Raw genomic sequence first — 25,330 nt, 5'->3', positions numbered from 1 at the left:
AGAGGATAAGAAAATATATTTTAATGAAACTTATAGTTATGGTAAAAAGCTGCTATAAAAAACCTTCTGTACAGCCCCGTACCAAGGCCGGAGGAATTGGTCAGAATCACCTAGTAGGAATGTTTAGAACTTAGATAACAGACTTAAGATTTGAGATGATTGTTCATATGTAACCTAGGAGGATGTACTAAAATGTCAAAATGAGAATTTATGTGAACTGGGAAGAGTCGAGTGAAGCAACCCATAGTTGCCGGCCAAGAAACAGTTACCTCAAGTGGCAGGTAATTCGGGCAGGGGGAGATCGAGACCACCGACTCACATACCACCTACCCAAATCGTACCCCAGACCCATTTCCGGACCTTTCTAACCTTTACTGCGCAGAATCGGATACGGGAGGAGAGTATGTTAATGATTTATGGGAAATCTTACGATTATGCATGAATATTTAATGAATATGGATGAATGAGTTCTATATAAGGTGTATGATTTTGAACCATGGTGTGCGTCGATCGTGAGGGGACTCGCTCACGCACCCGGCCGTCCGTAAAGAAATGTCTGCTTATCTACATCACATCGGTGTCGGTAAGTTCTTCATTCCGAGATTTCGGTAACAGTTTTGGCGACCCAGATGGGACCTCGCTGAAGGAGACCGGAGGAGTCGGGGACCTGATCGGTTCCAGCCGGCACCGAGGATTTCTCGGGGATACCCATCGATCCCCGATCCGTAAGGCTCTTCGCGACGTTCCCTGGATTTTGGTAAGACACTTCTTCTTGTAATTGTAGTAAGTGGGTAGGAGTCCCACTATAATAAGTGTATGGTAAGGAGTGGGTTGGAGACCCACCAGTGGGTTTGAGTCTCACTGAGTAAGTCTGCCTGTCAGACGCGGTGAGAGCTGCGCAGGGTTGGACTATAAGGATCCTTGTGGAAGAGGAAGCCTAGGCGCCTGCCCGTAAGACATAAGCAAAAGCTATTGCAGGGTTGGACAAAAGTGGAAACAAGAGAACCTACATGCTCTAGTGTTCTCTAAGGTAGTGCCTCTAACAAGAAGTTAGGAGGGGTTTTTCTTCTGATACAGAATTGTTTATTGTGTCTGTGTATCGAGAAGAAAATTAAGAAGTGTATAATATTGTGTTTTATGTCTTTGTTTAAAGTAACAATTGTGGAAAAGTGTGAGTGTGGCTGTAAGGGTGAGACGTGCAATTAAGCACGAAAGCGAGTGTGGAGCGTGGATCCGCGGATCGGGGAGACAGAGTTGAATAATTGTGTATTGTACTGTGAGTGATTATACCATGGCATCTAAGTTAACTCGGTTGTTTAAAAGTAAAAGCATGCGTAATCTTGCTGTAAATGATAAAATCCCGAAAAATTCTCCATTGGGATGTTTATTGGCACATTGGGGAGATTTATATGAGGATTTGCCAAAAAGCCAGATGATTGAGTATTGTAATAATTGGTGGCCTCTGTATACATTGGAAAATCAGGAAAAGTGGCCCATAAATGGAACACTGAATTATAATACTATTCTGCAGTTAATGTTATACTGTAAAAGGGAAGGGAAATGGAGTGAAATGCCGTATGTGGATTTGTTCTTTTACCTGAGACAGAGAAAAGACTGGCAGGATGAATGCAAGTTAACTGATGGAGATAATTTTGTGATGGCTGTAACTGCTGATAACAAGAAAGTAAAAAGGTGTTGCTCAACTTGTGAGATCGGGAAAGGTTGTTTAAAGAAAAAGATTGTCACTGGGAGTGATGATGGACCAGAATTAGATATATCCCCTCTTAGGAGAGAAAGGAATCAGGGTCGAGAATCTAGGGCACGAGAACAGGCGATTGAACCGGATAGCAGTGGAACAGGAGATGTGGAAGAGAGATTATCGGAGATTGTAATTCATACTCCTGTTTCACGGAGAACTCGGCAACAGACACAGACTATAGCTCCCCTGCGACAGGGAGTTGGTAGTGATGGACCGGTCTATGTGAAAGTACCTTTTACAGCTATGGATTTGATGACTTGGAAGCAGGCAGCAGGAAATTATAGAGAAGATCCTGAAAAAGTGGGCAAGGTGGCAGATACTATAACTAGAACACAGAATCCAGACTGGAATGATTTACAGGTGATCCTGGATAATGTGTTAGATGATACAGAGAAGCAAATGGTATTAAAAGCTGGTAAAGCTCAGGCAGAGTTGGATGTGATGAGTGGAATTACAGGTGGAACAATAGAACAGAATTTTCCATCTGGGGATCCGCAGTGGGATCCAAATAATGTAACACATAGAGAAAGACTGAGACGGTATCAGAAATGGGTTTTATATGGGATTAGACATGCCATGCCTAAATCTCTGAATTGGTCTAAATTATATGAAGTAAGACAAGATAAAAATGAATCTCCCTCAGCATTTTGGGAACGATTAAAGGAAGCTGCCAGAAAACATACTGATTTGAGGGTGGAAACAGAGGCAGCACAAATGCAACTGGCTTTGATTTTTATGGGGCAATCGGCACCAGATATAAGGAAAAAACTCCAGAAACTGGAGGGAGAGAATTCAAGGAGTTTGAATACAATGCTGGAAGTCGCATGGAGAGTATATAACAACAGAGAAAGAGAAGAAAGAAAATCAAGGAGAACAGATTTATTGGCAGTAATGACAGGAACGGTAGACAGAGGAAGGGGCAGAGGAAGAGGACGAGGATTTAATGGGAGGGGAGGTTGTATGCACTGTGGCCATCGGAAATTTAATACCCCCTTAGGAGTAAATCAGTGTGCTTTGTGTAGAGAGGAAGGACATTGGAAAAAGGATTGCCCTAGAAACAAGAGTGTTTCTCACGACCTTGCCAAGATAATGATTTTAGACGACTGAAGGGGACCGGAGGGGAACCCAGCTGAACCTCTGGTTAAAATTTAGCTGGGAGATAAAGAAGTTAAATTTTTAGTAGATACAGGAGCGACATCTTCGGTATTAAATACATGTAAAGGAAAAATAGGAACAAAACCAGCCAATATAATAGGAGCAACAGGGAAAGAAGAAAACCAGGCCATTCCTACAACACCTAGATTTGAAATTTGGAAATAAGATAATTACACATGAATTTTTGTATGTACCAGAATGTCCGATACCCTTGTTAGGAAGAGATTTGTTGTCTAAATTAAATGCACAAATTGTTTTTGATGAAGGAGAACTTTTCTTGAAAATACCCGAGTCAAAAACGGGAGAAACCTTGATGATACAAGAAAGAGTAAAGGAACAAGAAATTCCACCGGAGGTGGATTTGGCAGTGATCCCTACTGTATGGGAAACAGATATTCCTGGTAAATCGAAACTAGCAGAGCCTGTTAAAATAGATTTGAAGGAAGGCGCAGGAACAGTGAGAATTAAACAATATCCAATCAAACCGGAAGTGAGACAGGAATTGAAGAAATTGAGTGATAAATTTTTGGAGTATAACATTTTGGAAGAATGTGAATCTGAGTATAAGACTCCTATTTTACCAGTCAGAAAACCCTCGGGTGAATATAGGCTGGTACAAGATTTGAAAGCAGTAAATCAAATAGTTAAGGACATTTATCCTGTAGTAGCAAACCCTTATACACTGTTAACAGCATTAAGGGACACTTATCAACGGTTTACAGTGCTTGATTTAAAAGATGCTTTCTTTTGTATACCTTTGGAAAAAGAAAGCAGAAAACTGTTTGCTTTTGAATGGGAAAATCCTCAAACCGGGCGAAAGATGCAGTTGACATGGACTAGATTACCCCAAGGATTTAAAAACAGTCCAACTATCTTTGGAAATCAATTAGCAAAGGAACTTGAAATGTGGAAACAGGATAAATCAAGAGCTGGGCATTTACTTTTACAATATGTGGATGACATATTGATTGCTACAGAAGAAAGACTTACCTGTATACAGGTGACTATCGACCTCTTGAATTTCCTGGGACTAAATGGATACGAAGTGTCCAGGAAGAAAGCCCAGACAGCCCGCCAGACTGTGATATATCTGGGCTTTGAGATTTCAAAAGGACAACGACAATTAGGAAAAGATCGCAAAGAAGCTATCTGTGGTATACCTGAGCCGAGAAATATTCATGAACTCAGAGCATTTTTGGGAATGACTGGGTGGTGTCGCCTTTGGATCATGAACTATGGGCTAATAGCTAAACCGCTGTACGAGGCCCAAAAGAACCCTCCCTTTGCATGGGGCCCACAACAACAAAAGGCTTTTGTAGAGTTGAAGCGTGCCTTAATGTCTGCACCTGCCTTGGGACTGCCGGATCTAACCAAAGATTTCCAGTTGTTTGTTCATGAAAGGCAACACCTTGCACTGGGCGTGTTAACCCAGAGGATAGGAAGCTGGAAACGACCAGTCGGATATTTCTCTAAACAACTGGACACAGTGAGTAGAGGGTGGCCAAACTGCCTTTGAGCAGTGGCAGCAACAGTGATGCTCATACAAGAAGCTCGGAAATTGACTTTGGGAAGAACAATAACAGTCTATGTCCCACACATGGTGATAACTGTCCTAGAACAGAAGGGGGGACACTGGCTGTCCCCCAGCCAAATGATGAAGTACCAGGTAGTACTGACTGAACAGGATGATGTGATTCTAAAGACAACTAACCTGGTAAATCCTGCAGTATTTTTAAGTTCCATACAGGAAGAAGGACGACTGGAGCATGATTGCTTGGCTGCCATCGAGTATGTTTATTCCAGTCGTGAAGATCTGAAGGATGTACCACTGGAGCGACCAGACTGGGAATTGTATACTGATGGAAGCAGCTTCATGGAACAAGGAGTCCGATACGCCGGATATGCGGTAACAACAGAGACTACAGTCATAGAAGCAGGAGCATTGGCGAGTACCACATCAGCCCAAAAGGCAGAACTCATCGCTTTAATTCGAGCCTTAGAGATAAGCAAAGACAAGAAAGTAAGGATCTGGACTGATTCAAAATATGCCTTTGGGGTAGCGCATGTCCATGGAGCTTTGTGGAAAGAGAGGGGGTTATTGTCCTCTCAAGGATCAAACATTAAGCATCAAACAGAAATTTTATGATTATTGCAAGCAGTTCAAAAGCCAGATCAAGTAGCAATCATGCACTGTAAGGCACACCAGATTGGGAATACAAAAGTAATAGCTGGGAATAATTTAGCTGATAGAACAGCAAAAAAGGTAGCAAAGAAACAAGCATTGCAAATGGCAATAATTCCTTCTAAAACAGTAACCCTTCCTAGGGAAAACCCGAGATATTCAGAGGAAGATGACAAATTGAGTCCATTATTAAATGCTAAGAAAAACTTAGCGGGATGGTGGGTAACCCCTAATGGACAGGTAGTAATTCCACCTCTTGTGATGAGAGAGATAATTCAAACGAGACATCAGGAATGTCACTGGGGAGCAGAAGCCTTAGTAACATCTTTACGAAAACAAGTAATATCAGTTAAGATGTTGGGAATAGCTAAAATGGTAACTGCAAAGTGTGAAGTATGTTTGAAAAATAATCCAATGATTAAGAAAAAGGTTCAAATGGGTAGACTGAAATCTGGTGTAGAACCTGGAGATGATTGGCAAGTAGATTTTTCAGAGCTACCCAGACAAAATGGGTACCGGTACATCCTGGTAGGGGTTGATACTTTTACAGGATGGCCAGAAGCCCTTCCCTGTCGCACTACACAAGCAAAAGAAGTGGTGAAGTGGTTATTACAAGAAATAATTCCGAGATTTGGAGTTCCTATTGGAATTTCTTCTGACAGAGGTCCACACTTTGTTGCTGAAGTAGTCCAAAGTGTTAGCAAAGTATTGGGTATTAATTGTGACCTACATTTATCTTGGAGACCCCAATCTAGTGGGAAAGTGGAAAGGATGAATCAAACTTTGAAACGACAAATAAGTAAAATTTGTCAAGAAACCAGTCTAAAGTGGCCTCAGGCGCTTCCATTGGCATTATTACGTATCAGGGTACAGCCAAAGAGTGGAACCTCACTCAGTCCTTATGAATTATTATATGGAAAACCATATGAGTCTCCAGAACCAAATCCAAACGTACATGTAAAAGGAAAGCAGGATGTATATAACTATTTGCTTTCTCTAGGAAAAACTTTGGCTGCAATTCGGAGTGCAGTAATTTGGAATAGACCTTTATCCCTGGAAAATTCAGTGTATGATTTCCAACCAGGAGATTACGTCTATGTGAAGACCTGGACCTCTGAACCTTTACAGGAACGTTGGAAAGCACCTTTCCAAGTACTGTTAACCACTTTTACGGCTATCAAGATAGCAGAATCGGATGCTTGGATCCATTATACTCGAGTGAAGAAAGCACCTATTCCATGGAAGATTATCAACCGTGACCCAAAGACTTTAAATTTGACTTTGAAAAATGTCTAATTTTTCATATCAGGTTATGATCGTTCTTTGGATTCCATTTGGGTTGGTAGTGTTGGCAGGATCATGGGCTGACTTGGTGGACAGGAATGAAAGACAAATAGAGACAGAACAAGTGATTGAAATTCCCAAACAAACGGCTGAGGAAAATTTGATGGTAGGATTGATTAAAGGATTTGCCAATTTACAAAATGTTATGCAGATCACTGCTTGTTTACCAATACCGAGGGCAGTAGGTGAATCTATTCCATGGGGAATCTTAACCATGAATCTGACCAAATTAGAATATGAAAATGAGACAATGGATTGTAAACAAGAACCTAGGGAAACTTGGGAATTGCAAAAGGTTAAAGTTGGGGAAGAATCACCAGTATATTCAACCATTTGGGAATGTAAAGGATGATCTGTAGCTAAACCGGGATTATATGGAGATTTAGGGAACAAGGGATGGTGTTACTAGCCTAAAATGGCTACAACAAACACCAGTGTATGGATAACCGAGACAAAATGTGAGAAAAAGAATCGAACCCTACAGGAAAAGGAAATAGTTTGGGATTCGGTTTGGTCTATGACCTTATATTCCCATTTTCAGTATATGGCAAAAACTCCTTGGTGTTTTACCTGGGATGGAAAAGTGTTTTCAGTATTACCCTGGGTCAATGATAGATCAACTTCATTGGGAGAAAAGGAGAATAAAATAGTGCCATGGTGGAAATGTGAAAAAGTGTATGATTGTAGCAATGCAGACTTAATAATTCAAAGAATCCCTCCTTTGGCTGCCGCTTTAAAATATGGTTGTTTTTGTCGAGGTCTTAAGAATACTCTCAATCTATCTAGCGCCTATATACCCAGAAGAGGAATAATGTTTAGTTGTAGAAAATCTACTATTCAAAGTCCAGGACATTTAATTTGGGCATTGAGTGATGGAACCTGGACAACTCATCTACCATTAGATGGTAAAGTGAAACAAATAACTTTAGGCGTGCCAACATTGTGTCCGATTTGGAAGAAATCACCGTTTAGAGGATCTCTAGAAAATTTAGAACTGAAACGAACAAAGAGATCTGAGACAAATGATGATACTTGGAATGAACCATCTACAGGAGTGAAAATTGGCTGGGCAATTGAATCACTTTTAAATCCTATAGCATCATATAGAAACAGAGCATGGCTTTATAAGTTAACTGGTCAAGTGGAAAAATTAGCAAACGTTACCAAAAAGGGGTTTAAGGAATTGAATATACAATTACAGGCAACCTCTAGAATGACTTTACAAGATAGAATGGCACTAGATATGCTCCTACTTAAAGAACATGGAGTATGTGGATATCTCAAAGATAAACTGGACCACTGTTGCATCCCCATTTCAAATGTCACACAAGATGTGGAACATGATTTGGATTTATTAGATAAAATTGAAAAAGAAACAGAATCAATTCAAGAAGATATGTCAGAAGACTGGTTAGGGAAAATTTTTAACAAATTAGGAAGGAACTTGAGCTCTTGGATACAATCCCTAATCAAAACTTTGTTTCTGTTACTGATTGTCTTTTTGATGATCATGTTGGTATATGCATGTTTGAAGAAGCAGTTTACCAATAGAATTGCAATCAATCGTATGATCATGAGAGAAGTACCAACCAGTCCACCAAGGTATAGCCCACCACCAAAATATGTTGAAACAAATGATATGTAAATAATGTGAAAGTATTGAAATAATGATTTTCAACACTTTCAAAGGGGGGAAATGTTATAGATTTGCTAATAAGTTAAGATTGATTGACTTTATTTGATTGATTATTTGATTTTATAAAATCAATCATGTAATAGAAATATAAGAGGATGGGGAAATGTTATAGATTTGCTAATAAGTTAAGATTGATTGACTTTATTTGATTGATTATTTGATTTTATAAAATCAATCATGTAATAGAAATATAAGAGGATAAGAAAATATATTTTAATGAAACTTATAGTAAAAAGCGGCTATAGAAAATCCTCTGTACAGCCCCGTACCAAGGCCGGAGGAATTGGTCAGAATCACCTAGTAGGAATGTTTAGAACTTAGATAACAGACTTAAGATTTGAGATGATTGTTCATATGTAACCTAGGAGGATGTACTAAAATGTCAAAATGAGAATTTATGTGAACTGGGAAGAGTCGAGTGAAGCAACCCATAGTTGCCGGCCAAGAAACAGTTACCTCAAGTGGCAGGTAATTCGGGCAGGGGGAGATCGAGACCACCGACTCACATACCACCTACCCAAATCGTACCCCAGAACCATTTCCGGACCTTTCTAACCTTTACTGTGCAGAATCGGATATGGGAGGAGAGTATGTTAATGATTTATGGGAAATCTTACGATTATGCATGAATATTTAATGAATATGTATGAATGAGTTCTATACAAGGTGTATGATTTTGAACCATGGTGTGCGTCGATCGTGAGGGGACTCGCTCACGCACCCGGCCGTCCATAAAGAAATGTCTGCTTATCTACATCACATTGGTGTCGGTAAGTTCTTCATTCCGAGATTTCGGTAACACTGCCATCCCATTCTACTCTTGTACGGAAAGCGAGTAGCACAAGGAGCAGAAGATAGCCCCAGAAGTTGTACACAACCGTCACTGTGGCTTTTGTGCAAAACTATTCCTCTATCCTTTGAGCTCCTTTTGTGTGACACCCACCATTAACTAAAGCTTAGGGACTGAAAGTTGATTTCTTTTTTTATAAAAGTCTGCTGCTTAGTCATTCCAGAATGTCCAAACCAACTTCTTATTGCAAAGAGCAGCCCACGTGTGACTAGATCACAACTCAGAAAAAACCCTCCTGGAACAGCCTTTTCAGTGATCCCTGACTTTGGGCTTGCAACCGTGGCACGGGGATGTTTGATCACATCCAAAGCCAGAAAGGAAGAGCTAGGGAGCTTTTGCTGAATTCAGTGGTTTTTCAGTGGATCCAGCCGCAGCCCAGCTGACAGCAGAGATGAGTTACACTTCACAGCTCAGGCACGCATCAGAGGGCTGTGTACTTCTATTGCACAGACACCCGAAAAGAGGCAGTACTGGGTGCTCGCTGTTCAGAAGATTTTTCCATCTTGCATCACATGTGGCCTAATTTTCATTAAAAACTTGATGTTCTAAACCATCAAAGCTCTTAGGAAATGACAAAGATTTCCAAGGGACAAGTTTTGCCCATAATCATGGGTGAGGCATGCCCCACGGCCACTATCATCAAAAAAAATCAGTGGCCATTCTTTCCCTTCTGCAGCAGGCCCTCAGCCTCTCCTGGAAGGTCTGCGGAAGCTATCCTTTCTTCTGCCCCTACATTGATGCTGGAACTTTAGGAAACCCTGGGAGTTTTACGCTCTCTCCTTCCAGGTGAACCTCAGAGAGTGCTCTCCTGAAAGGAGGAGGAGCAGAGTAAAATACAGACCATTCAGGACAGCCGAGAGAAAAAGAAAGAAAAAAGAGAGTATGTCCCACTCCTCGCTAGCAGCTGGGGCTTCCAGGAGCACCCAGCCGCTGGCCAAGGCCTGGGTACCCCGGGCTGGGACCGTGTGATGCCCCCACCACAGCATGTCCCAGAGCACATGGACCAGGGCATGGAGGGGCCACAGCCTCCTTGTCCTCAGTCCCAAAGCCACACCTGGTTCTGTGGAGTGAGAATTCGGATCTCAGTCGGGTTAACACCTTGGCACATCATGGAGGGATTACAACTCGGCATTCAAAGAAACAGGGGTGTGGGTGGCCCAACAGCACAGAACTGTTTCCCAAGTCCCTAACTTCTGCTGCTTTCTGGCACTCATTTTTTTGCCCACGGAACGTCCCCAGGTTTTGAGGTTGGTTTTGAACGTGATTCTCAACCAACCACATCAACACAGAGATCCAGTTTTACACGATGTAGGACACGGCAAGTGAAGGAGGGATCAGCACTTAGGATTTTGCTTCTCCCTGCAAAAGCGGCTTAGAAATGGGTTTTGGAAGAAATCAGATGTAACCCAGTACATTTCCATATCCAGAAAAAAACAACAAAAAAAGAATTTTAGGTGATTGAGCCCCCCCACCACGTGCTTCCTTCCAGCACTCAAGAGCCATGGCTTTATTTGCATGAATAACTAAGAAAGTTCATTTTGAGCTTAAACAAAACAAATTTCAAACCACTTCTTAACCGCTGGCTTTGCAAGTTGCACAGTGCTGATGAGTTCTGTAAATCACCTGATCCAGAAGCGTTCGGCTAAGCAATTTATGGAGGCAACTGCAAAAACACACATGGAGGCCAGCCACTTCCCCGTGGGGCTCGAGATCCAACTGCAATTTCACAGTGCTGCACTAGGGAAAAGCTACTAAATATTCCCTGCAAGGGGCACACGCTGTCTGCAAATCGTCCTCCAAAGGGATCTGTGACTGGCATGCAAATGCACGAGGAAGGCTGTCACACTGCTCAGAGTCGTCAAGAAGCAAAATTAATGACTCCCTAGTTAAAGATCACGGGTTTCTTCTTTAAACTCTTTTTGCACCCTGGGACAGTCTCCACCCTGACGATACAGCGGCTCAGCTCTGTTTTGTGAGGGATGGGGGGTAGGTGACCTCCTTGAGGTCCTCTCCCAAGGGGCCCATGGAAGAGTTCAGATCTCCTGAGGGACCACGAGGGTTTTTCCAGAGCAGGCTCCTCTTTCTAAACACCGATCGCTTGCCCAGCTCTGTTTCCTGTAACTCCCAGGTTGCATGTAAGTAATTTTCCTATTTCTCTGCCACAACAACAACAAAAGCTCTCCAGGCACAACCCCTGGAGATCCCTGCAGCAAAGTGATGGACAGCCCCACCACCACAGCAAAAATCCCAGGGCCAGGAGCACAGCGCTGAGCCAGGATTCCCTTGGGAGCAGCTTTTTAAATCAACCCTTTCCTTCCACAGCTCTAACAACTGCAGCTGGCGGCCAGGAAGGCGGTTTGTTAACACGAGCCCTGGTTAATTACTGTAGGTGGCATTTGCCAAGTAAACCCTGCGCAATTACCGTATCAATAAAAAGCTGTTTCATGGCCTTTGTATCTGTCAGCTTGGAGCAGTAAGGAATGGCTCGAAGCAGCTGGGTTAGTGATCTCAGCACCCTCCAGAACGGGAGCCTGGCTGCTGGGGACCACGGGCCTCGCACCTCCTTCCTCTTAGATGGGGAAAACCAGAGCGTTCCCTGGATGGAAATCTGACAGGGACCTCCCACTCCTGAAAAACACCTCAAGCAGCACCACACGGACGGAGAGGAAGGACAAGGTAACCTGAACCACGGAGCTTGCTGCAAGCATTCCCTGCCCCGTGCCAGCACAGCAAGGCCATCACCTCTGTAAGGGCAAAGGCGGCGTAACTCGGTGGGTCAGTGATAACCGCTCCCAGAAAAAGACCTGACAGCACTTCTGTCAGCCGGGAGGAGCATAAAGCTTGTCTAGCAGGCTGCTCGCACTCTGACTTCTGGGGAGGGTGCTCACCCTGCTGAGGGCAGCGAGCCCTGTAACACGCGACCCAGATGAAGCAGAGACTTGAGCCACGAGGTGACGATTCCCACGCAGGGACAGCAGCACACGTGTGGCACGTTCACAGACACCCTGCGCTCAGCAGGGCTCAGCCACTACGGTCTGGCAGCGCCTGGAGAGCGGGAGGTGACCCAGGGGCAGGGAGCACGTTTCACTCAGCTCCTACCGCCTCAGGAGCCCGATGGTGCATCCACGTAATAAAGGCTCATCCTGGAGGTCTACAGGGGCTTAGTGCTCGTCCACCAAAGCTCTTCTGCTGTGTACCTCTCTGCCTTTACAAACACCTTGCAGCACAACGAATGCATGGTATGAAAGCTCGCTGCTTTGGCTGCTCTGGGATCAGCGGTCGGAGCCAGGCGCGCTAAGCCCTGGCTCTGCACAGACCAGCTGGGAGCCACAGGGACAGCGGGAAGGTGCTGGCACTGCCCTGCTGACCACCGGCTCTTCCCAGAAATTCCGTGGGAACCAACTGGGCTGGAAGAGTATTTGTGCCTCGCCTTTGCTGTGGGTAGCAGGAGGAGGAGAAAGGAGCTGTACCTGAGATGTCGCAGTAGACTGTCGATACACTCTGGCTTCTCGGGGTTTGAAGATCACGTAGATTTCAACTGAAGAATTTGGCCAGACATCTCCCTCCTAAGACAGGAGACAACAAACCATTTACCTTCAAACGTTACATTTCTTGTTTTCAACCACAGCCCTGTAAGCCTTTATTTAGAGCATCAATGACGAGCAAGGAGCAAACAACACTTACAAAATGTGTAAGACTTTGGAAGCAGCTGTGAAAAAAATTAAGTCCCTTACCTTTACTAGCACCCGGTAAAGGCTTGCCTTTTTTTTTTTTTTTTTTTTTAATTAGGGCTATAATAAAGGAACTAAACTGGCTGGCTTCGGCATATCAAGGATCTCTTCAGAAGTGCCAGCTGACCTAAAGAAAAGATACGGTTTCCCTCCAAACCTTCCCTTATATCCCTGTGTCACTACAGCCATGTGAACACGTCTTCTCAGATCAGAAGAGATTTAGCAAGTCAAATGGATTTTTCCATTCTTAGTTACAAAGACAGAAAGAAAGAAAACCATGCCTGCCTTCATCATTGCAGAAGAGATCTGTAAACCAGCTCACAAACAAAGGCAAGGTCCCGTCAGGGCTGGCTACCCCGGCCAGGGCTCACTGTCCAAGCCTCCCTCTGCTTGCAGGCAACAACTGGCAGAAGAGGAATATCAGGGCTTTGCAATCTGCTCCAGCTGCCTGCAGGTCTCCACAGGGGGTATGAGACATTGCCCATGACACAAAGCCCTAGTTGTCCTGGCCTCCTCCCGTTCCTGCATCACCGCTGCTGTCGGAAGCGGAACCGGAGCTGGGTCAGTGCCCACGTGGCATTTCTCTGACACTAGAATGTGATCCTGGCTCAAAATAACCCAAACCGAACACCAAAATGGTGAACTTCCGCTGCACAAAAAAAATCCAGCTTCAGCAAGAACCTGGGAGAACCCTGCAAGCGTAAATCTTCAAACAGCGAGGGAGTGGCGATGGGTCCCTGCAGGTGTTATTCCCAGCGGCCGAGGCCCCAGCGGGATGATTTGCCCAACACCACCGAGACCACGGTGATCGCTGCAGTGTTGCTGGCATCTCTCTGTACGCTGTATAACTCACCAGATGTCCTGCCATGCTCCAGGAAGCCAGTCAGTGGTGCAGTAAGATCCTGGTAAGGGACATATCTCCCTACATCCAGGGTGCTGCTGGATCCCAAGGCACAGTCAGATGAGACTGCTCTAAGGCATCAGAGGAGACAAGCCTACGGACGAGCAACACAACCCATCCATTCATATGCACCCGCACAGCTCTCTGCAACAATCCTAACGCAGCATTATTGATGGAGCCTTGCACTCATATCCTCACTCCCAAGAAAACCTGCACCAGCAGTTAACAGACTCAAACCTCTTGAGCTTCTGACATGAAATCACCATTCTCCAGGATTCAACGTATTCGGACAGAAACTTCAGGCAGTACGGCCACAATCAGCTTCCCTGTATTGTCAGTGAAGCTGCACGCCAGACTGTTTGACTCAAAGGGAGAGGGCAAGAAGAAATCATCAGTTACACATTATTCTACTATTCTGTGGCTAAAAAAAAATTGTGAAGGACATGACTGTTTTGGGAAACCTTTGTCATTTCTCCCTTCATTACTGCTGTATGTCAGACCATAAAACTGGAAAATATTGTGACCTATTTCTCCTGGGAAATGAAAATAGGCTGTTGGAAAGGTTCCTCACATTCCTGCTACCCCACGGGGAAGAAAGAACTGCTGGTTAAAAGGATACACTTCACTACTCACCCTTGCGGGCTACTGCTACATAGGCGTACCAGCCCTAGGACACGGCAGGAGCCAGCGGTCTGCCGCGGCTAGCATATTCTCCGTAAGATGGCAGTGGAGTCAGATCATGGAAAACTACCGTGGATGCTTGCCAGGACAGAAATGCAACTATGCAGTGCTGTGAACACGATACTGCAACACTTCTGGCTTAATGTCAGCCTCAGGCAGGCTGCAGCTGGCAGGTGGCATAAAATACAGACGGTGGATGTATGATGATCCAGCACAAAAACTCCTGCTGTTGTGCCCTGGCTTTGCTACAGCATATGCCGACGTGATACCCGAGGGGACGGCACACCATGACTCACCGCTACAGAAGTGACCTCAATAAGGAGACCAACCATAAATAGATGCAGATCCTATTTCCCCTCCCTCAGCCCCTAAATAATGCGAATCTCCTCAACCTCCACCAGCCTGAAAAGGAAAAAGCTGGTCTTGGAAAGTGGGGCACCACCAACTGTCGGCCTGCTTTGTTTGGTGGAGGGAGAAGGTGATCCATGGAAAGGAAATCACTGCTCAAAGCACACCAAAACCCCCAAAGGCAGAGCTGGCAACACAAGTACTGAAGTGACTCCCCAAAGTGCATCCTGTTAGTTCAGGGCACTCAGGGAAAAGGCAGCGCCAAAGCCAGTATCTGCCCCTTCCCATCAATAACCGAACCCACAGCGAGCGGAGGGATGGACCATAGCTCCCACTGGAGATGGCGCCTTCTGCCAAAAACCAAAGTGCTCTGCAGTCCCCTCTCATTTGGATGGGGACCAGCTGGGCACCTCAGCTGAGGTGGACGTTTGCAGGAACAAATATCGCTGTTATCTCCTGGCCCAACCTCTGCACCAACAGCAGTAGCACTTGCGTAACCTGCACATCTTGAAGACCACCTCCATCGGCTCAGAGCTGACACGTGGCACTGAGGAGTCGCTACCAGGCAATGACAAGACAGTGATGACTTGTCAAGGTAAGAGCAATGATTACAAATCCTTTTCCTCCCTTTCCTCTGGTTTCCATTTCCAAGGAGTCAGCTCCCACGTGTCTGTACTGTGACTTACAGCTAAGCTGTGGTGGGGAAGGTGCAGCAAAAAGCAAGGACTTTGTCCTTTGAGAGCCACCTGGGCTTCTACCACAGATGCTCCTGCTGACATACCATGTGTCTTTGCAAAAATAAATCAACTTTGAGATGCACTCAGGAAGTCAGAGTTACAGAACAGCTTGTTTCCCACAGGCTTGGACGGCTGCTCAAAACGTTCATGGTCACAGGCTGACTGCAAAACCGCTCCTCCTCTTTTCTCTTATTATTTTCATCAGCAAGTTAACCTTATACAGGCTGAAACAGCCTGCTGCAGCTTCCACTGAGAGCAACCCCTGGCAGCTAACGGCCCGCTTACACAGCAAAGCTGCTGCACAAACCCTGCAAAGCCACCCTGCCCAGAGAGCCTTTCCAAGGCTATCGTCCCTCCAGCGGCCTCCTAACCTCTGGGAACCTCCAGCCACTTGTTCCAAGGGTTTGATTCTTTCTATAGGGTGCTCCCAGGCACCACAGGTGATAGGTGAGAAGAGCAGCCGCCGCTTTTGGCCAGGAGGTCCGAGGCAGCAAGGTCCCAGCTCTGGTGGGGCCCCTCCAGCAGATTTACACGGCGCTGCAAGAAGGGTCTCTGTCCACGCTACAAGTTACGGGACTCTCACCGGGGAGAAGGTTGTGGAAGTCAGCAGCAGTGGATTTTTAGATTTTACATTTGATAGGAAAAAAGACTAACATTTGATGTGAAGACACCCGTACGCCAGGGGGGAAGACAGACATCAGCAAAACTATGAATGTGAAACCCATTGGTCCATAAATCATGGAATTAATGGAAATCTAAAGACTGATAATGCTGAACCAGCCAGGAGGGGAACGACTCCTGTAGTATCCCACTTACACCCAGTCCTAAGCCAACTGTAACATCAACACAGCCATTCAGGAAAGGTTTCCACTCGAGACTTGAGGCCAGGCTACACTCTGGGTCCGTACAGCGCTACACGGAGCACCAGGACTCAGCGGGCAGCCAGGCTGCTGGACCTCACCCTAATGCACTTCAGGAGCCCAAGAGCAGGTTAAGCTCGTTATGGAGACCTAGCCCAGTTGTAATGAAGCAGGAGCCCTGCGACATGCTCCAAAACCAGCTGGCACAGCTCAGGCGATCGGCTCCCGCTCTCTGCAATACCCCCGCTGCTCTGACACAGGCTCTTGGTCCCATCATGCTGCTCTCAGCTGCAGTGGTGTGAAACTGCAGCTGTGCTCACATGGGGGGCTCTCAGCCTCATTCGGGCTATAGGAGTAACCAAGAAGAGAACAAGATCCCCTTCCTTAAAAAAAAAAAAATAATAGTTTCACCTACTATAAAAGAAAGAAGAGGCTCGGATTATTCTAGCGTTTGCAACAGGATGAGAAGGGATTTTGCATTGCTCAGGCAGCAGGCATTCTTCATCTCAGACCACGCAAATACTCAGAGTCAGGGCTCTGTTTCGTTGAAGGACATGAGGTTTTGATTGCGCAAACACAAAAGCAAAAAGTTTTCTCCAAGTCTGCAGTGAAACTCAAAAAGTTCGTTTAAAGCTGCCAGCCTTGCGTGCAGGCTCACAGACAATGCTGGGAGGGAGAGTCACGCATGGTATAAATCCAGATTATATGAAGGGATTGGTCTTTCCATGATTAAACGGGCTGAACTTGGCCTCCTTTCCATAGAGGACCTTTTCATTCTTCAACAGGTGAACTAATGCCCATGGTTAATCCCCACACGCTACGTGTAAGGCCTGCCCTTATATATAATAATCAGTACCCCTGAACACTGTAAGGACACTTACGAAGTGCCCTTAATTTATAGCCCTTGCAGCAGAGCTCAGCTTTAGGCAGGCTCTCGCCGCCTGCCAGGACCTCACTGTTTAGAAACGCTTTTTGCAACAACCTCTCCCAGCCTCACTAGAAACCTCATGTCTTCCCTCTCGGCACATCAAGACGCTGACGCGGGTATCTGCCGAGTGACCTCATTCAGGGAGGAGGAGGAGGAGGAAGAGAGGTTCTCAGCTATCATTTACCACCGGCTCAATGGCAAAAATATCACTGGAGAAAAGCATAGAGTCTTCTCGCACCTTTGCCCTCTGGTTCTGGAAGGCACGGGAGAGAAGGGAAAGGCGTTCTTGGAGCACGGGGTCCACTGCGCGCTGCTTGAGAAAAGAATCCCTCTCATTCTCCTCCTGCTTCTGCAGCCTGAGACAGCACCTGCAGCCATGGGGAGACACAAACCAAGCAGATCATTTAATAAACAAGATATTTGCAGAGACTGTCGCGTAAGCGCAGGAGCAGCCACGCACTGGGGGAGGAACAGCAGGAGCAGCTCAGCAAGGGGCTGACCCCAAGCCACGGGGTCCCAAGCAGATCAGGTTATCACTTGTTCGCTGGCACGGCAGGTAGTTTTACGCCACACTCACGAGCTAAGAGGAGGTTTTTGAAAGCTAGCAGCCCTCAGGAGAGCCTCCTGGCTCAAAGCTACTGCCACGACTAATGGACAACCCACCAACACCCTCAGATGGCTTTTCCTCCCGTAGAGGTGCTCGGGGAGATGGATGAAGATGAAGGAGCACACACTGCAGTGCTTCGCTGGCAAGGGGAGAGCAGCTGGGATTCAGCTGCAGGTTACCAGCATCACTCTTTTTTACCTTCCCTTTTGGACTGGCAGGGATAAGCAAACTAGATCTGCTCCGCTGCCTACACTGCCATCCAGCAGAGGATCCCAGAGCATTTGAAAAGCCAACTCACGGACTTTCAGGCATTGCATCACTTCAGTGAAATTAATGGGTTTATATGCATGAAGACAGAGGCCCCAAGAGGTGAAGGGACTTTGCCTAGCATCACCCAATAACGAAGGCAGGACCAGCATCTCTGAATGCAAACCCTTACATCCAGCCTTGAACCACTTCAACATTTTTCTCTTTTTGGCCTTCTCCACAGAGCTTTGACACAGGTCACCTCTCCCTCACTCGGTAGTTGTAGCAGCAATCATTCCAGTGTATAAAGCTCGCAACCGAGAGGTGAGAAGGGAGCACTGCTGCAGAGCACTTGCTTCCCAGCTGGCACGTGGATGTGCCCCCTTCACGCTCCAGTCCCCTGGCCACCAAGGACCAGCAGGTGACTACTCGAGGGGGATGAGGGGAAGGCTCCATACACAGCACATCAGGGCAACGTGGTATAAACAGGACCGCAATCACCACCCAGCTAAATTCCAGTACGTTTAGAAAGGAAACACAGCCATGGACATTACTAGCAGCACGCAGACAGAGCCTCGGGCAAATGCTGTCACCAGTGCCAAAAATACTTTCTTTGGCTTGCTCCCTGTGGAGTGTCATGAGAAATGTTTTTCCACGGCTGACCTACAGCGCTGTGCATGAGGGGGGCTTCCAGGCACCGAGATGAGCAACCCTCAACTAAGCCTTCATCAACAGACAATAATTCCATTGTTGAATCCCAGAAAGTCCTGCAAGAGGGAGACAGAGCAAACCCCTGGGTAGACCTTGTGATGATCCAGGTCTTTTGGGGTGACAGCCAAGCGCAGGGTGCTGAACTGCCTCCTCCCATTGGAAAGGTCCTCTCTGCTCTGACATCTCAAAAGCTTCTGCTACAGCAGCACAGAGGCCTCGGAGCTATGACCACCCCTAAGACTGCAAGTAAGGAAGAACAAAGCACTCTGCTCAGAGTATAGAACACGAGCTGGCATAAGATCAAGTGCCATTGGAAAAAAATGGGTTGAAGTTAACTGTGGGGAAACCTGGTTGCTTCTGAGGGGAGAGAGGATCACTCAGGGTCCCATCTGAGATAGGCAGGTGGGAAGAGATGCTAAAAGAATGGCGCAGGGACGTACTAAGAGAAGGTCATGAGACTTTTTCTGTTAACACACTGATCTTGCACAGAAGTCACACACTGCGCAATTAAAAACAGAGAAGAGTGGAAAACTAGTTTTGGCCTTCAAGGCATTTCTGACCTAATTACACTGAACTTTATTTGCTCAGAAGCCCTCAAAAAGTTCTCCAGCTGAAGGCAGTTTCCTGACCAGCTCTGGGTTCAGACTAACTCCTATACACCTACAGCCATTCAACTCTGAGAAGGCACACAAGGACTCCCTAAATCACCCCAGCTTCTAAGTGTCTTTTCCAGTGCATCCCCTTGGGCTAGAAGTGTTTCCCTGCTGCCCCAGATGGAATTTCAAAGCTTCAGAGACACCCTGTGGAGAGCCTGCCCCACCTCTCAGCACCACGAAGACACAGGTGCTGACGCCCAAAGGCACTTCCAAGTCCTGTGCTGCCCTGCCTTCCCCGCAGAACCCTCCACCTCCGAACTCTCCGAGCCCCGGAGAAGGGGCAGGGATACCTCGCTGTGCTGGAAGCCGGGACAGCGCAAGGCAATTCAGCATCCTACAGCCGGATGGCCTCAACGTTCGGGGCCAGCAAAGCACCCTGCCCTGCGCACTACTGGACAAGAAGGCTGAAGAAGGTTGCCATCTTATCAAAGCTGGAGGGGAAGAAACTGCAGTGAATATCACAGCAGGTACGCTGCCTGCAGCTGTTAGGTGCTACCGCTCAACGCAGTCCCAGGTAAGGAGTGCCGACACCTTCCTCAGCCTCACAGACCCTCTGCGAGCCCAGGGACCTGGCCTCACGGACTTAGGGCTCCCACAGATGGGAATTTGCTCTCCAAGGAAATGCAACCAGCGCAAGGCAATTCAGCATCCTACAGCCGGATGGCCTCAACGTTCGGGGCCAGCAAAGCACCCTGCCCTGCGCACTACTGGACAAGAAGGCTGAAGAAGGTTGCCATCTTATCAAAGCTGGAGGGGAAGAAACTGCAGTGAATATCACAGCAGGTACGCTGCCTGCAGCTGTTAGGTGCTACCGCTCAACGCAGTCCCAGGTAAGGAGTGCCGACACCTTCCTCAGCCTCACAGACCCTCTGCGAGCCCAGGGACCTGGCCTCACGGACTTAGGGCTCCCACAGATGGGAATTTGCTCTCCAAGGAAATGCAACCTTTCCTCCCCAAAACATGAGCTGGAACATGGATGGAACCGGAATGGGAAGCACTGAGCTCCATTACCCTGAAGCCCAGGGGGGGACACCCTGGTGTCGTGGATGGTTTACTTGTCCTACGCCATTCAAAAAAGCACCAACATCCCTCTGAGGCCGTACGTTAGTTTTACCCTTGGGCAGCCTGTCTTACTGAAATGAATCTTCCCAACGAACCTCAGGTTCTCCTGATCCTCCCCTTCTTGACTAACAAAAGCCTTCCACTGGAGTGGGCTATGACTCTACTCCGATTGTGGATGACCACGGATCTGTGGTTTGACAGCGTGATGTAGGTCTTCCCAGCTGTCAAGGAGTTCCTGTCTAGCCTGATGTTGACATCTTCAGCGGCTCCATGAAGGCTTGTGTGAATATCTTCACCTGGAACAAAGCAAAAGCGAGACTTTGCTCATCGCCCTTGCTGATGGGAGTACAAGGAACAGAGGAAGCCACAGGGAACAGAAGTGTCACAGCCTTTAGCTGTATTAGCAGTTCCACAGATCAATACCTTTATCACAGCCTGATAGCTGCATGTGTACAGCACGAGGATGTCCTGGACACCACCTTAAGCACCTTATTTCTGGGTGGGCTTGTGAAGATTTATCCCCAAGGTGACCCTGTCTACAGGGGGACTTTTTCAGATGTGCCCAGGTGGCCTTTGGGTTGCCATCCCACTCGGGTCCCAGGGAATTCTGCATCTGAGTCGTTCAGGTGACTCTCAGGAGTCCCACCTCGGTCACGGCTCGCCCAGAGTCTCCTGCAAGCACGCCACCGGGGTTGTGTCTCTCCTGATCCCTTGTTGCCAACAAGCCAAGGTGCCTGGGGCATGCAGGCAGAAGAGGGAGGCAAGCAAAGTGACAGCCCACGGCAGGATGGGACGCAGATGAGAACTTCACCGTGTTGGAGCAGCAGCACCCTCACTTGCTGTGTGTCTGTGCAGACAGGTCGGAATGAGACTGGTGGGGCACGGCCCACGCCAACCTGCCCATCACAGCCCTGCAAGCCCATTTCTTCTGCCTGGAGCCTGTCGGTGCCTGTGCCTGAGCGTGCAAGTCTGCACCGAGTATGCCCAAACTGTCCCACAACCCGAGCGAGCACACCTTTGCTTTCCACCTCAGACCGAAGAGGAGAGAGCCCCTGGCTGCACACAGCAGCCGATTAATGCCTGGAGTCTTGCTGGAGCACCCGCCAGCACTTCACCCTCCAGAAGAGACCCCCACCAAAGCGTCCCTCACTGCCAGAGCTTCCAAACCTTCATTCTTCCCAACCAAGCAACTCCTGGGAGTCAACCATCTCAAACTTGAGCACCGAGCCTACTCTGCCTGTTGCAGGTGAGGGTTTCCAGGTGAGAAGCAAACCACAAACACGAGACATTCTCCGTCGAAATGGCACTTCTGTGGAGCGTGTTTAAAGCCTCAGAGCCAGCCCCAGCTGAGAAGGGCAGCGACCCGGCCATCCCTGGAGAGCATCCCCCTGCCGAGGCAGAGCCTTCTCCTCGCTGCACGGGTTACAGCAAGGCAGCCAGGGGATGGACCTGCCTTTCCAAGGCAGCCACGCAACAGCATGGGGGAGAGCTGGCGGTGTCCTACACGGACTCCTTAAACCCTAAGGCAGACACAATGCGGCGACTCACAGCCGTGCCAGGAGAAAGAGAGCCCCTCTCTTGGAGGGAGGCTGGGAATGAATCACCCTTTAAACAGATCTCTGCAGCCATTCCCTCACCTCCACACATGGAGAGTTCGGCCTTCGTGCCTGTATAACCTCAACTTCTCTGCTCTTAAGGGAGCCCAGGAGGAGTGGGAGGGATTCGTGGCCAGAGATGAGTTATGTTGCGAGAGAAACAGCGACGTCTCCAATGACTGGACAGCCTGCTTTCTGGAACGGACAACTTAGCGTAGAAAAATAACTGAGGTTCAGAAGCGTTACAGAGGCAGGTGTGCTTTATAAGCACTGCCTCCCCCCTCCGCTGAATCCTCGGCGTACGTTGGCAAGCAGAGGAAGCAGGACCCAAGAAATGGGAGACATGCACAGTGCTTTGAGCATGCACAACTCCGGTTCATGGAAACATGACATGAAAAATGCTCTACGAGACAACAAACTACTGCAAAATGAACTCCACGAAAACTATCATGATCTCCCTGTCTAAACCCATGGCCAGGTGGGTCTTGAAATAATGGGTATAGTTCTGATCTTAAAAACCAGACTGAAGCCTTTGAAATTTAATCGTTCTTTCTGCCCTTCTCCGAAGTACAGAGCAGCTTCTATACGAAGACTGAACAGGATTCCTCAACCTAGAAACCACACAGGAGATAGGTAGGTTTGTAGAAGTATGAATGGCCTGGGAAAAAGTGAACGAGGAAAAAGTTGTCACAATTTGTTGTAAAACAGGAACCTGAGGGCCTGAAATGGTATTAGTCAAAATGAGAGAAAAGTAGTACTAGTACTTTTCCAAGGAATATTCCTTCCTTTGGAACGTACTGCCATAGGTGCCTACAGGCGCTCATCGCTATAAATCCACAAAGCAACTGGACAAAGGCTTGGAAGGTAAAACCATCAGAAGCGATTAAACAAAGACGTGAATAAAGCCTCCAGCACAGAAAAATGCTGCCTCCAAGGCCCACGAGGGAGAAAGCATATGCACTGCCTGCTTCTACACGCTTTGCTAAGCATCCCCTACTGCTGCTCTCCTGGAGAGCACTTACACTCCCGGCTGCAGGCACCGAGGACGCTTCTGAAGGCTGGAGGGCTTTGCCGGAGCACCTTCTACCACAGAGAGAAGGATCTGGCATCGTGCTGACTGTGTAAACCCACAAACCTCCCGGTACAGACGAGAGCGTGCAGACGCCAGCGAGTCAGGAGGGAGCAGCAGGTCTTTCTGCCAGGCAGATAAACTGACACAGAGCAGAGCTGTCAGGGTTGGCCCAGGGCAGCTGCAGGCTTCACGGCCTGGGTGCCAAATTAGATGTGACATTTATTTAAGACTCTTGATGGTTTAATATATAAGTCTGGAGGAAAAGAAAAAAACAACAACAAAACAATCTCTGTACTGTACCAGCAATGTAGCCCTAGGTATTTCACCTGATGGGGTAATGTCCGTGGGTCTGTGCTTTGGGATGCTTTGCTGCCATGAAAGCACATTTACTGAATCCAGACGTACCTGCCCTATTGTTACTTACACAACACGATGATCTTATTACAGGCTGTCAGCTCTCTCATTCTTACACGCTTTTGACGTATTTCCCAGAGACAGCAGGACACAGCTCACTCTGCAACCTGAACAAAGCAACACCTGAACTTGAAATTAAAAGAGAGGCTTCTTACACAGCAGTAGAGCAGGTGCTTTGGGCTGTGCACTCCTGAGCGATGCTCTCTGAGACAGCGGGAACACCACCGTGTTTTATTCCAGCATCCATCTGCATGGCTATGGCCACCGGTATCTCAGCACATCATGGTAACTTTTAACTATCTGAAAGTAAGAAACCCAGCACTGGGTCGTCCTCTGGGGGGCCTGTTGTGCAGGAGGAGAGGGAACTTACAGAAGAGCTAAAATATCTTTCCGAATATTAAGCAAACCCTTGAACAAGATTTCAAAACAAATTTCAGGTTTTATGAAGAATGCGTTCCCAGCATTCAACAGCCAGTACCTTCCTCCATCGATTACTGCTCTAAATATTAGGAAGCTGGTAGCCAGATGGATTAGACTGAAGAGAAACAAAACAGCACTCTGCTGCCTTTCGTCCTCACCGTAATATTCTCCCTCTATCCCTGTAACTCCCTCCTCGCTGAATTTGGATTTTAAACCTTTCTAGGAGTGCATGACAGTCAGGTTCAGAATATTTGGGTAACAGGGAAAGCAAGTTTAAGTTAATTTGCCCAGTTTGTCAGAAAACTATGCCTGGCTCTCACCTCTTCTAAAAGAGACAGGTCCTGCTGCTTTTTCACTGAAAATACAAGCAAGCAACGAAAGCCGAGCTCTTCACTCAGAAGTGTCATTGTACCTCCACATCGACCCTTTGAGCAGTTCTTTTGCTCCTGCTACTATCACGATACCCAACTGCCTCACCATCACCAGCATATTCTGGTTTTTCAAACAGCATGCAAAGGTCTGCTGGTACCACTTCACCACCGGAGAAGGGAGTCACTTCACCAGGCTAACGATCTCTGGAAAGCGAGAGGAGTCCCCTGCGGCGGGATCCAGCCCTCCCCACCATATGCTTTTGGCTGCACCTCCCACAGAGCTACCTCGGTCAGAGCCAGGAGCGCTGCTCTGAGCTGTTTTGCTGTCAGGAAGCTAATGGCATCACCTACAAAGTGTGCTGGGTCTCTGACAAAGGCCACCTGTCAGTCCCCACGCTCGTATTTCCAGCACTAGAGCAAAACACAGGGCAGCGACAGTCATTTTTAAGTGCTTCTCGGAGGCAGTGCTCATGAGCTACCTTCAGACATCATTAAAACCATCGTGCTAGTTACTCCAGCCCTAGGAGCAGCTTGTTTATAAACCTCACCATTAAATAACTGCTGCCAGCACAGGGGTTTCTACAGGACCATTGCCCAGGCTACAACAAAGCTCAGGGCACCCTAATCATCACTGCTGCCACAGCTGATGCTGTCAACAGCTAAAGCCCCCAGCAAAGCCCCCTCTGAGCCCATGCAGCCCATCGCAAGGAAAGGATCTGCTACCCCAGAGCACTGCAAGCCACCGTGAGACAACAGATGGGCAGGAAAAGGCAGATGGAGAGCAATGACCAGCCACAGCGTCTACGGGACAGGTCGCAGGCTCTTCAGACGGCTCTCCTGCACTTAGGAGTCACCTTGCTTTCCACCAGGCTCCTTGCTGTGCATCCTCCTGTAATGGAGCACCCAAAGGATTCCCCATTACCTCCTCCGCACTGTGCTTAGGAAGGGCTGTTGGCTTTCTTACGGGATGAAATACTCCAGCGCAGGAATATCTGGGAGCCAGC

At 47.4% G+C, this 25,330-nt stretch overlaps 1 pseudogene; it reads right to left on the bottom strand.

The window, feature by feature from the left end:
- Nucleotides 1–1,784: 1,784 nt before the first annotated feature.
- LOC130153734 (hydrocephalus-inducing protein homolog) overlaps nucleotides 1,785–25,330 on the bottom strand; it is a 51,358-nt pseudogene continuing 27,812 nt past the window's right edge.

The sequence above is a fragment of the Falco biarmicus genome, chromosome 8, assembly GCF_023638135.1.
Source record: "Falco biarmicus isolate bFalBia1 chromosome 8, bFalBia1.pri, whole genome shotgun sequence".
Classification (NCBI taxonomy): Eukaryota; Metazoa; Chordata; class Aves; order Falconiformes; family Falconidae; genus Falco; species Falco biarmicus.
This window is presented reverse-complemented; position numbering and strand designations above follow the sequence as displayed.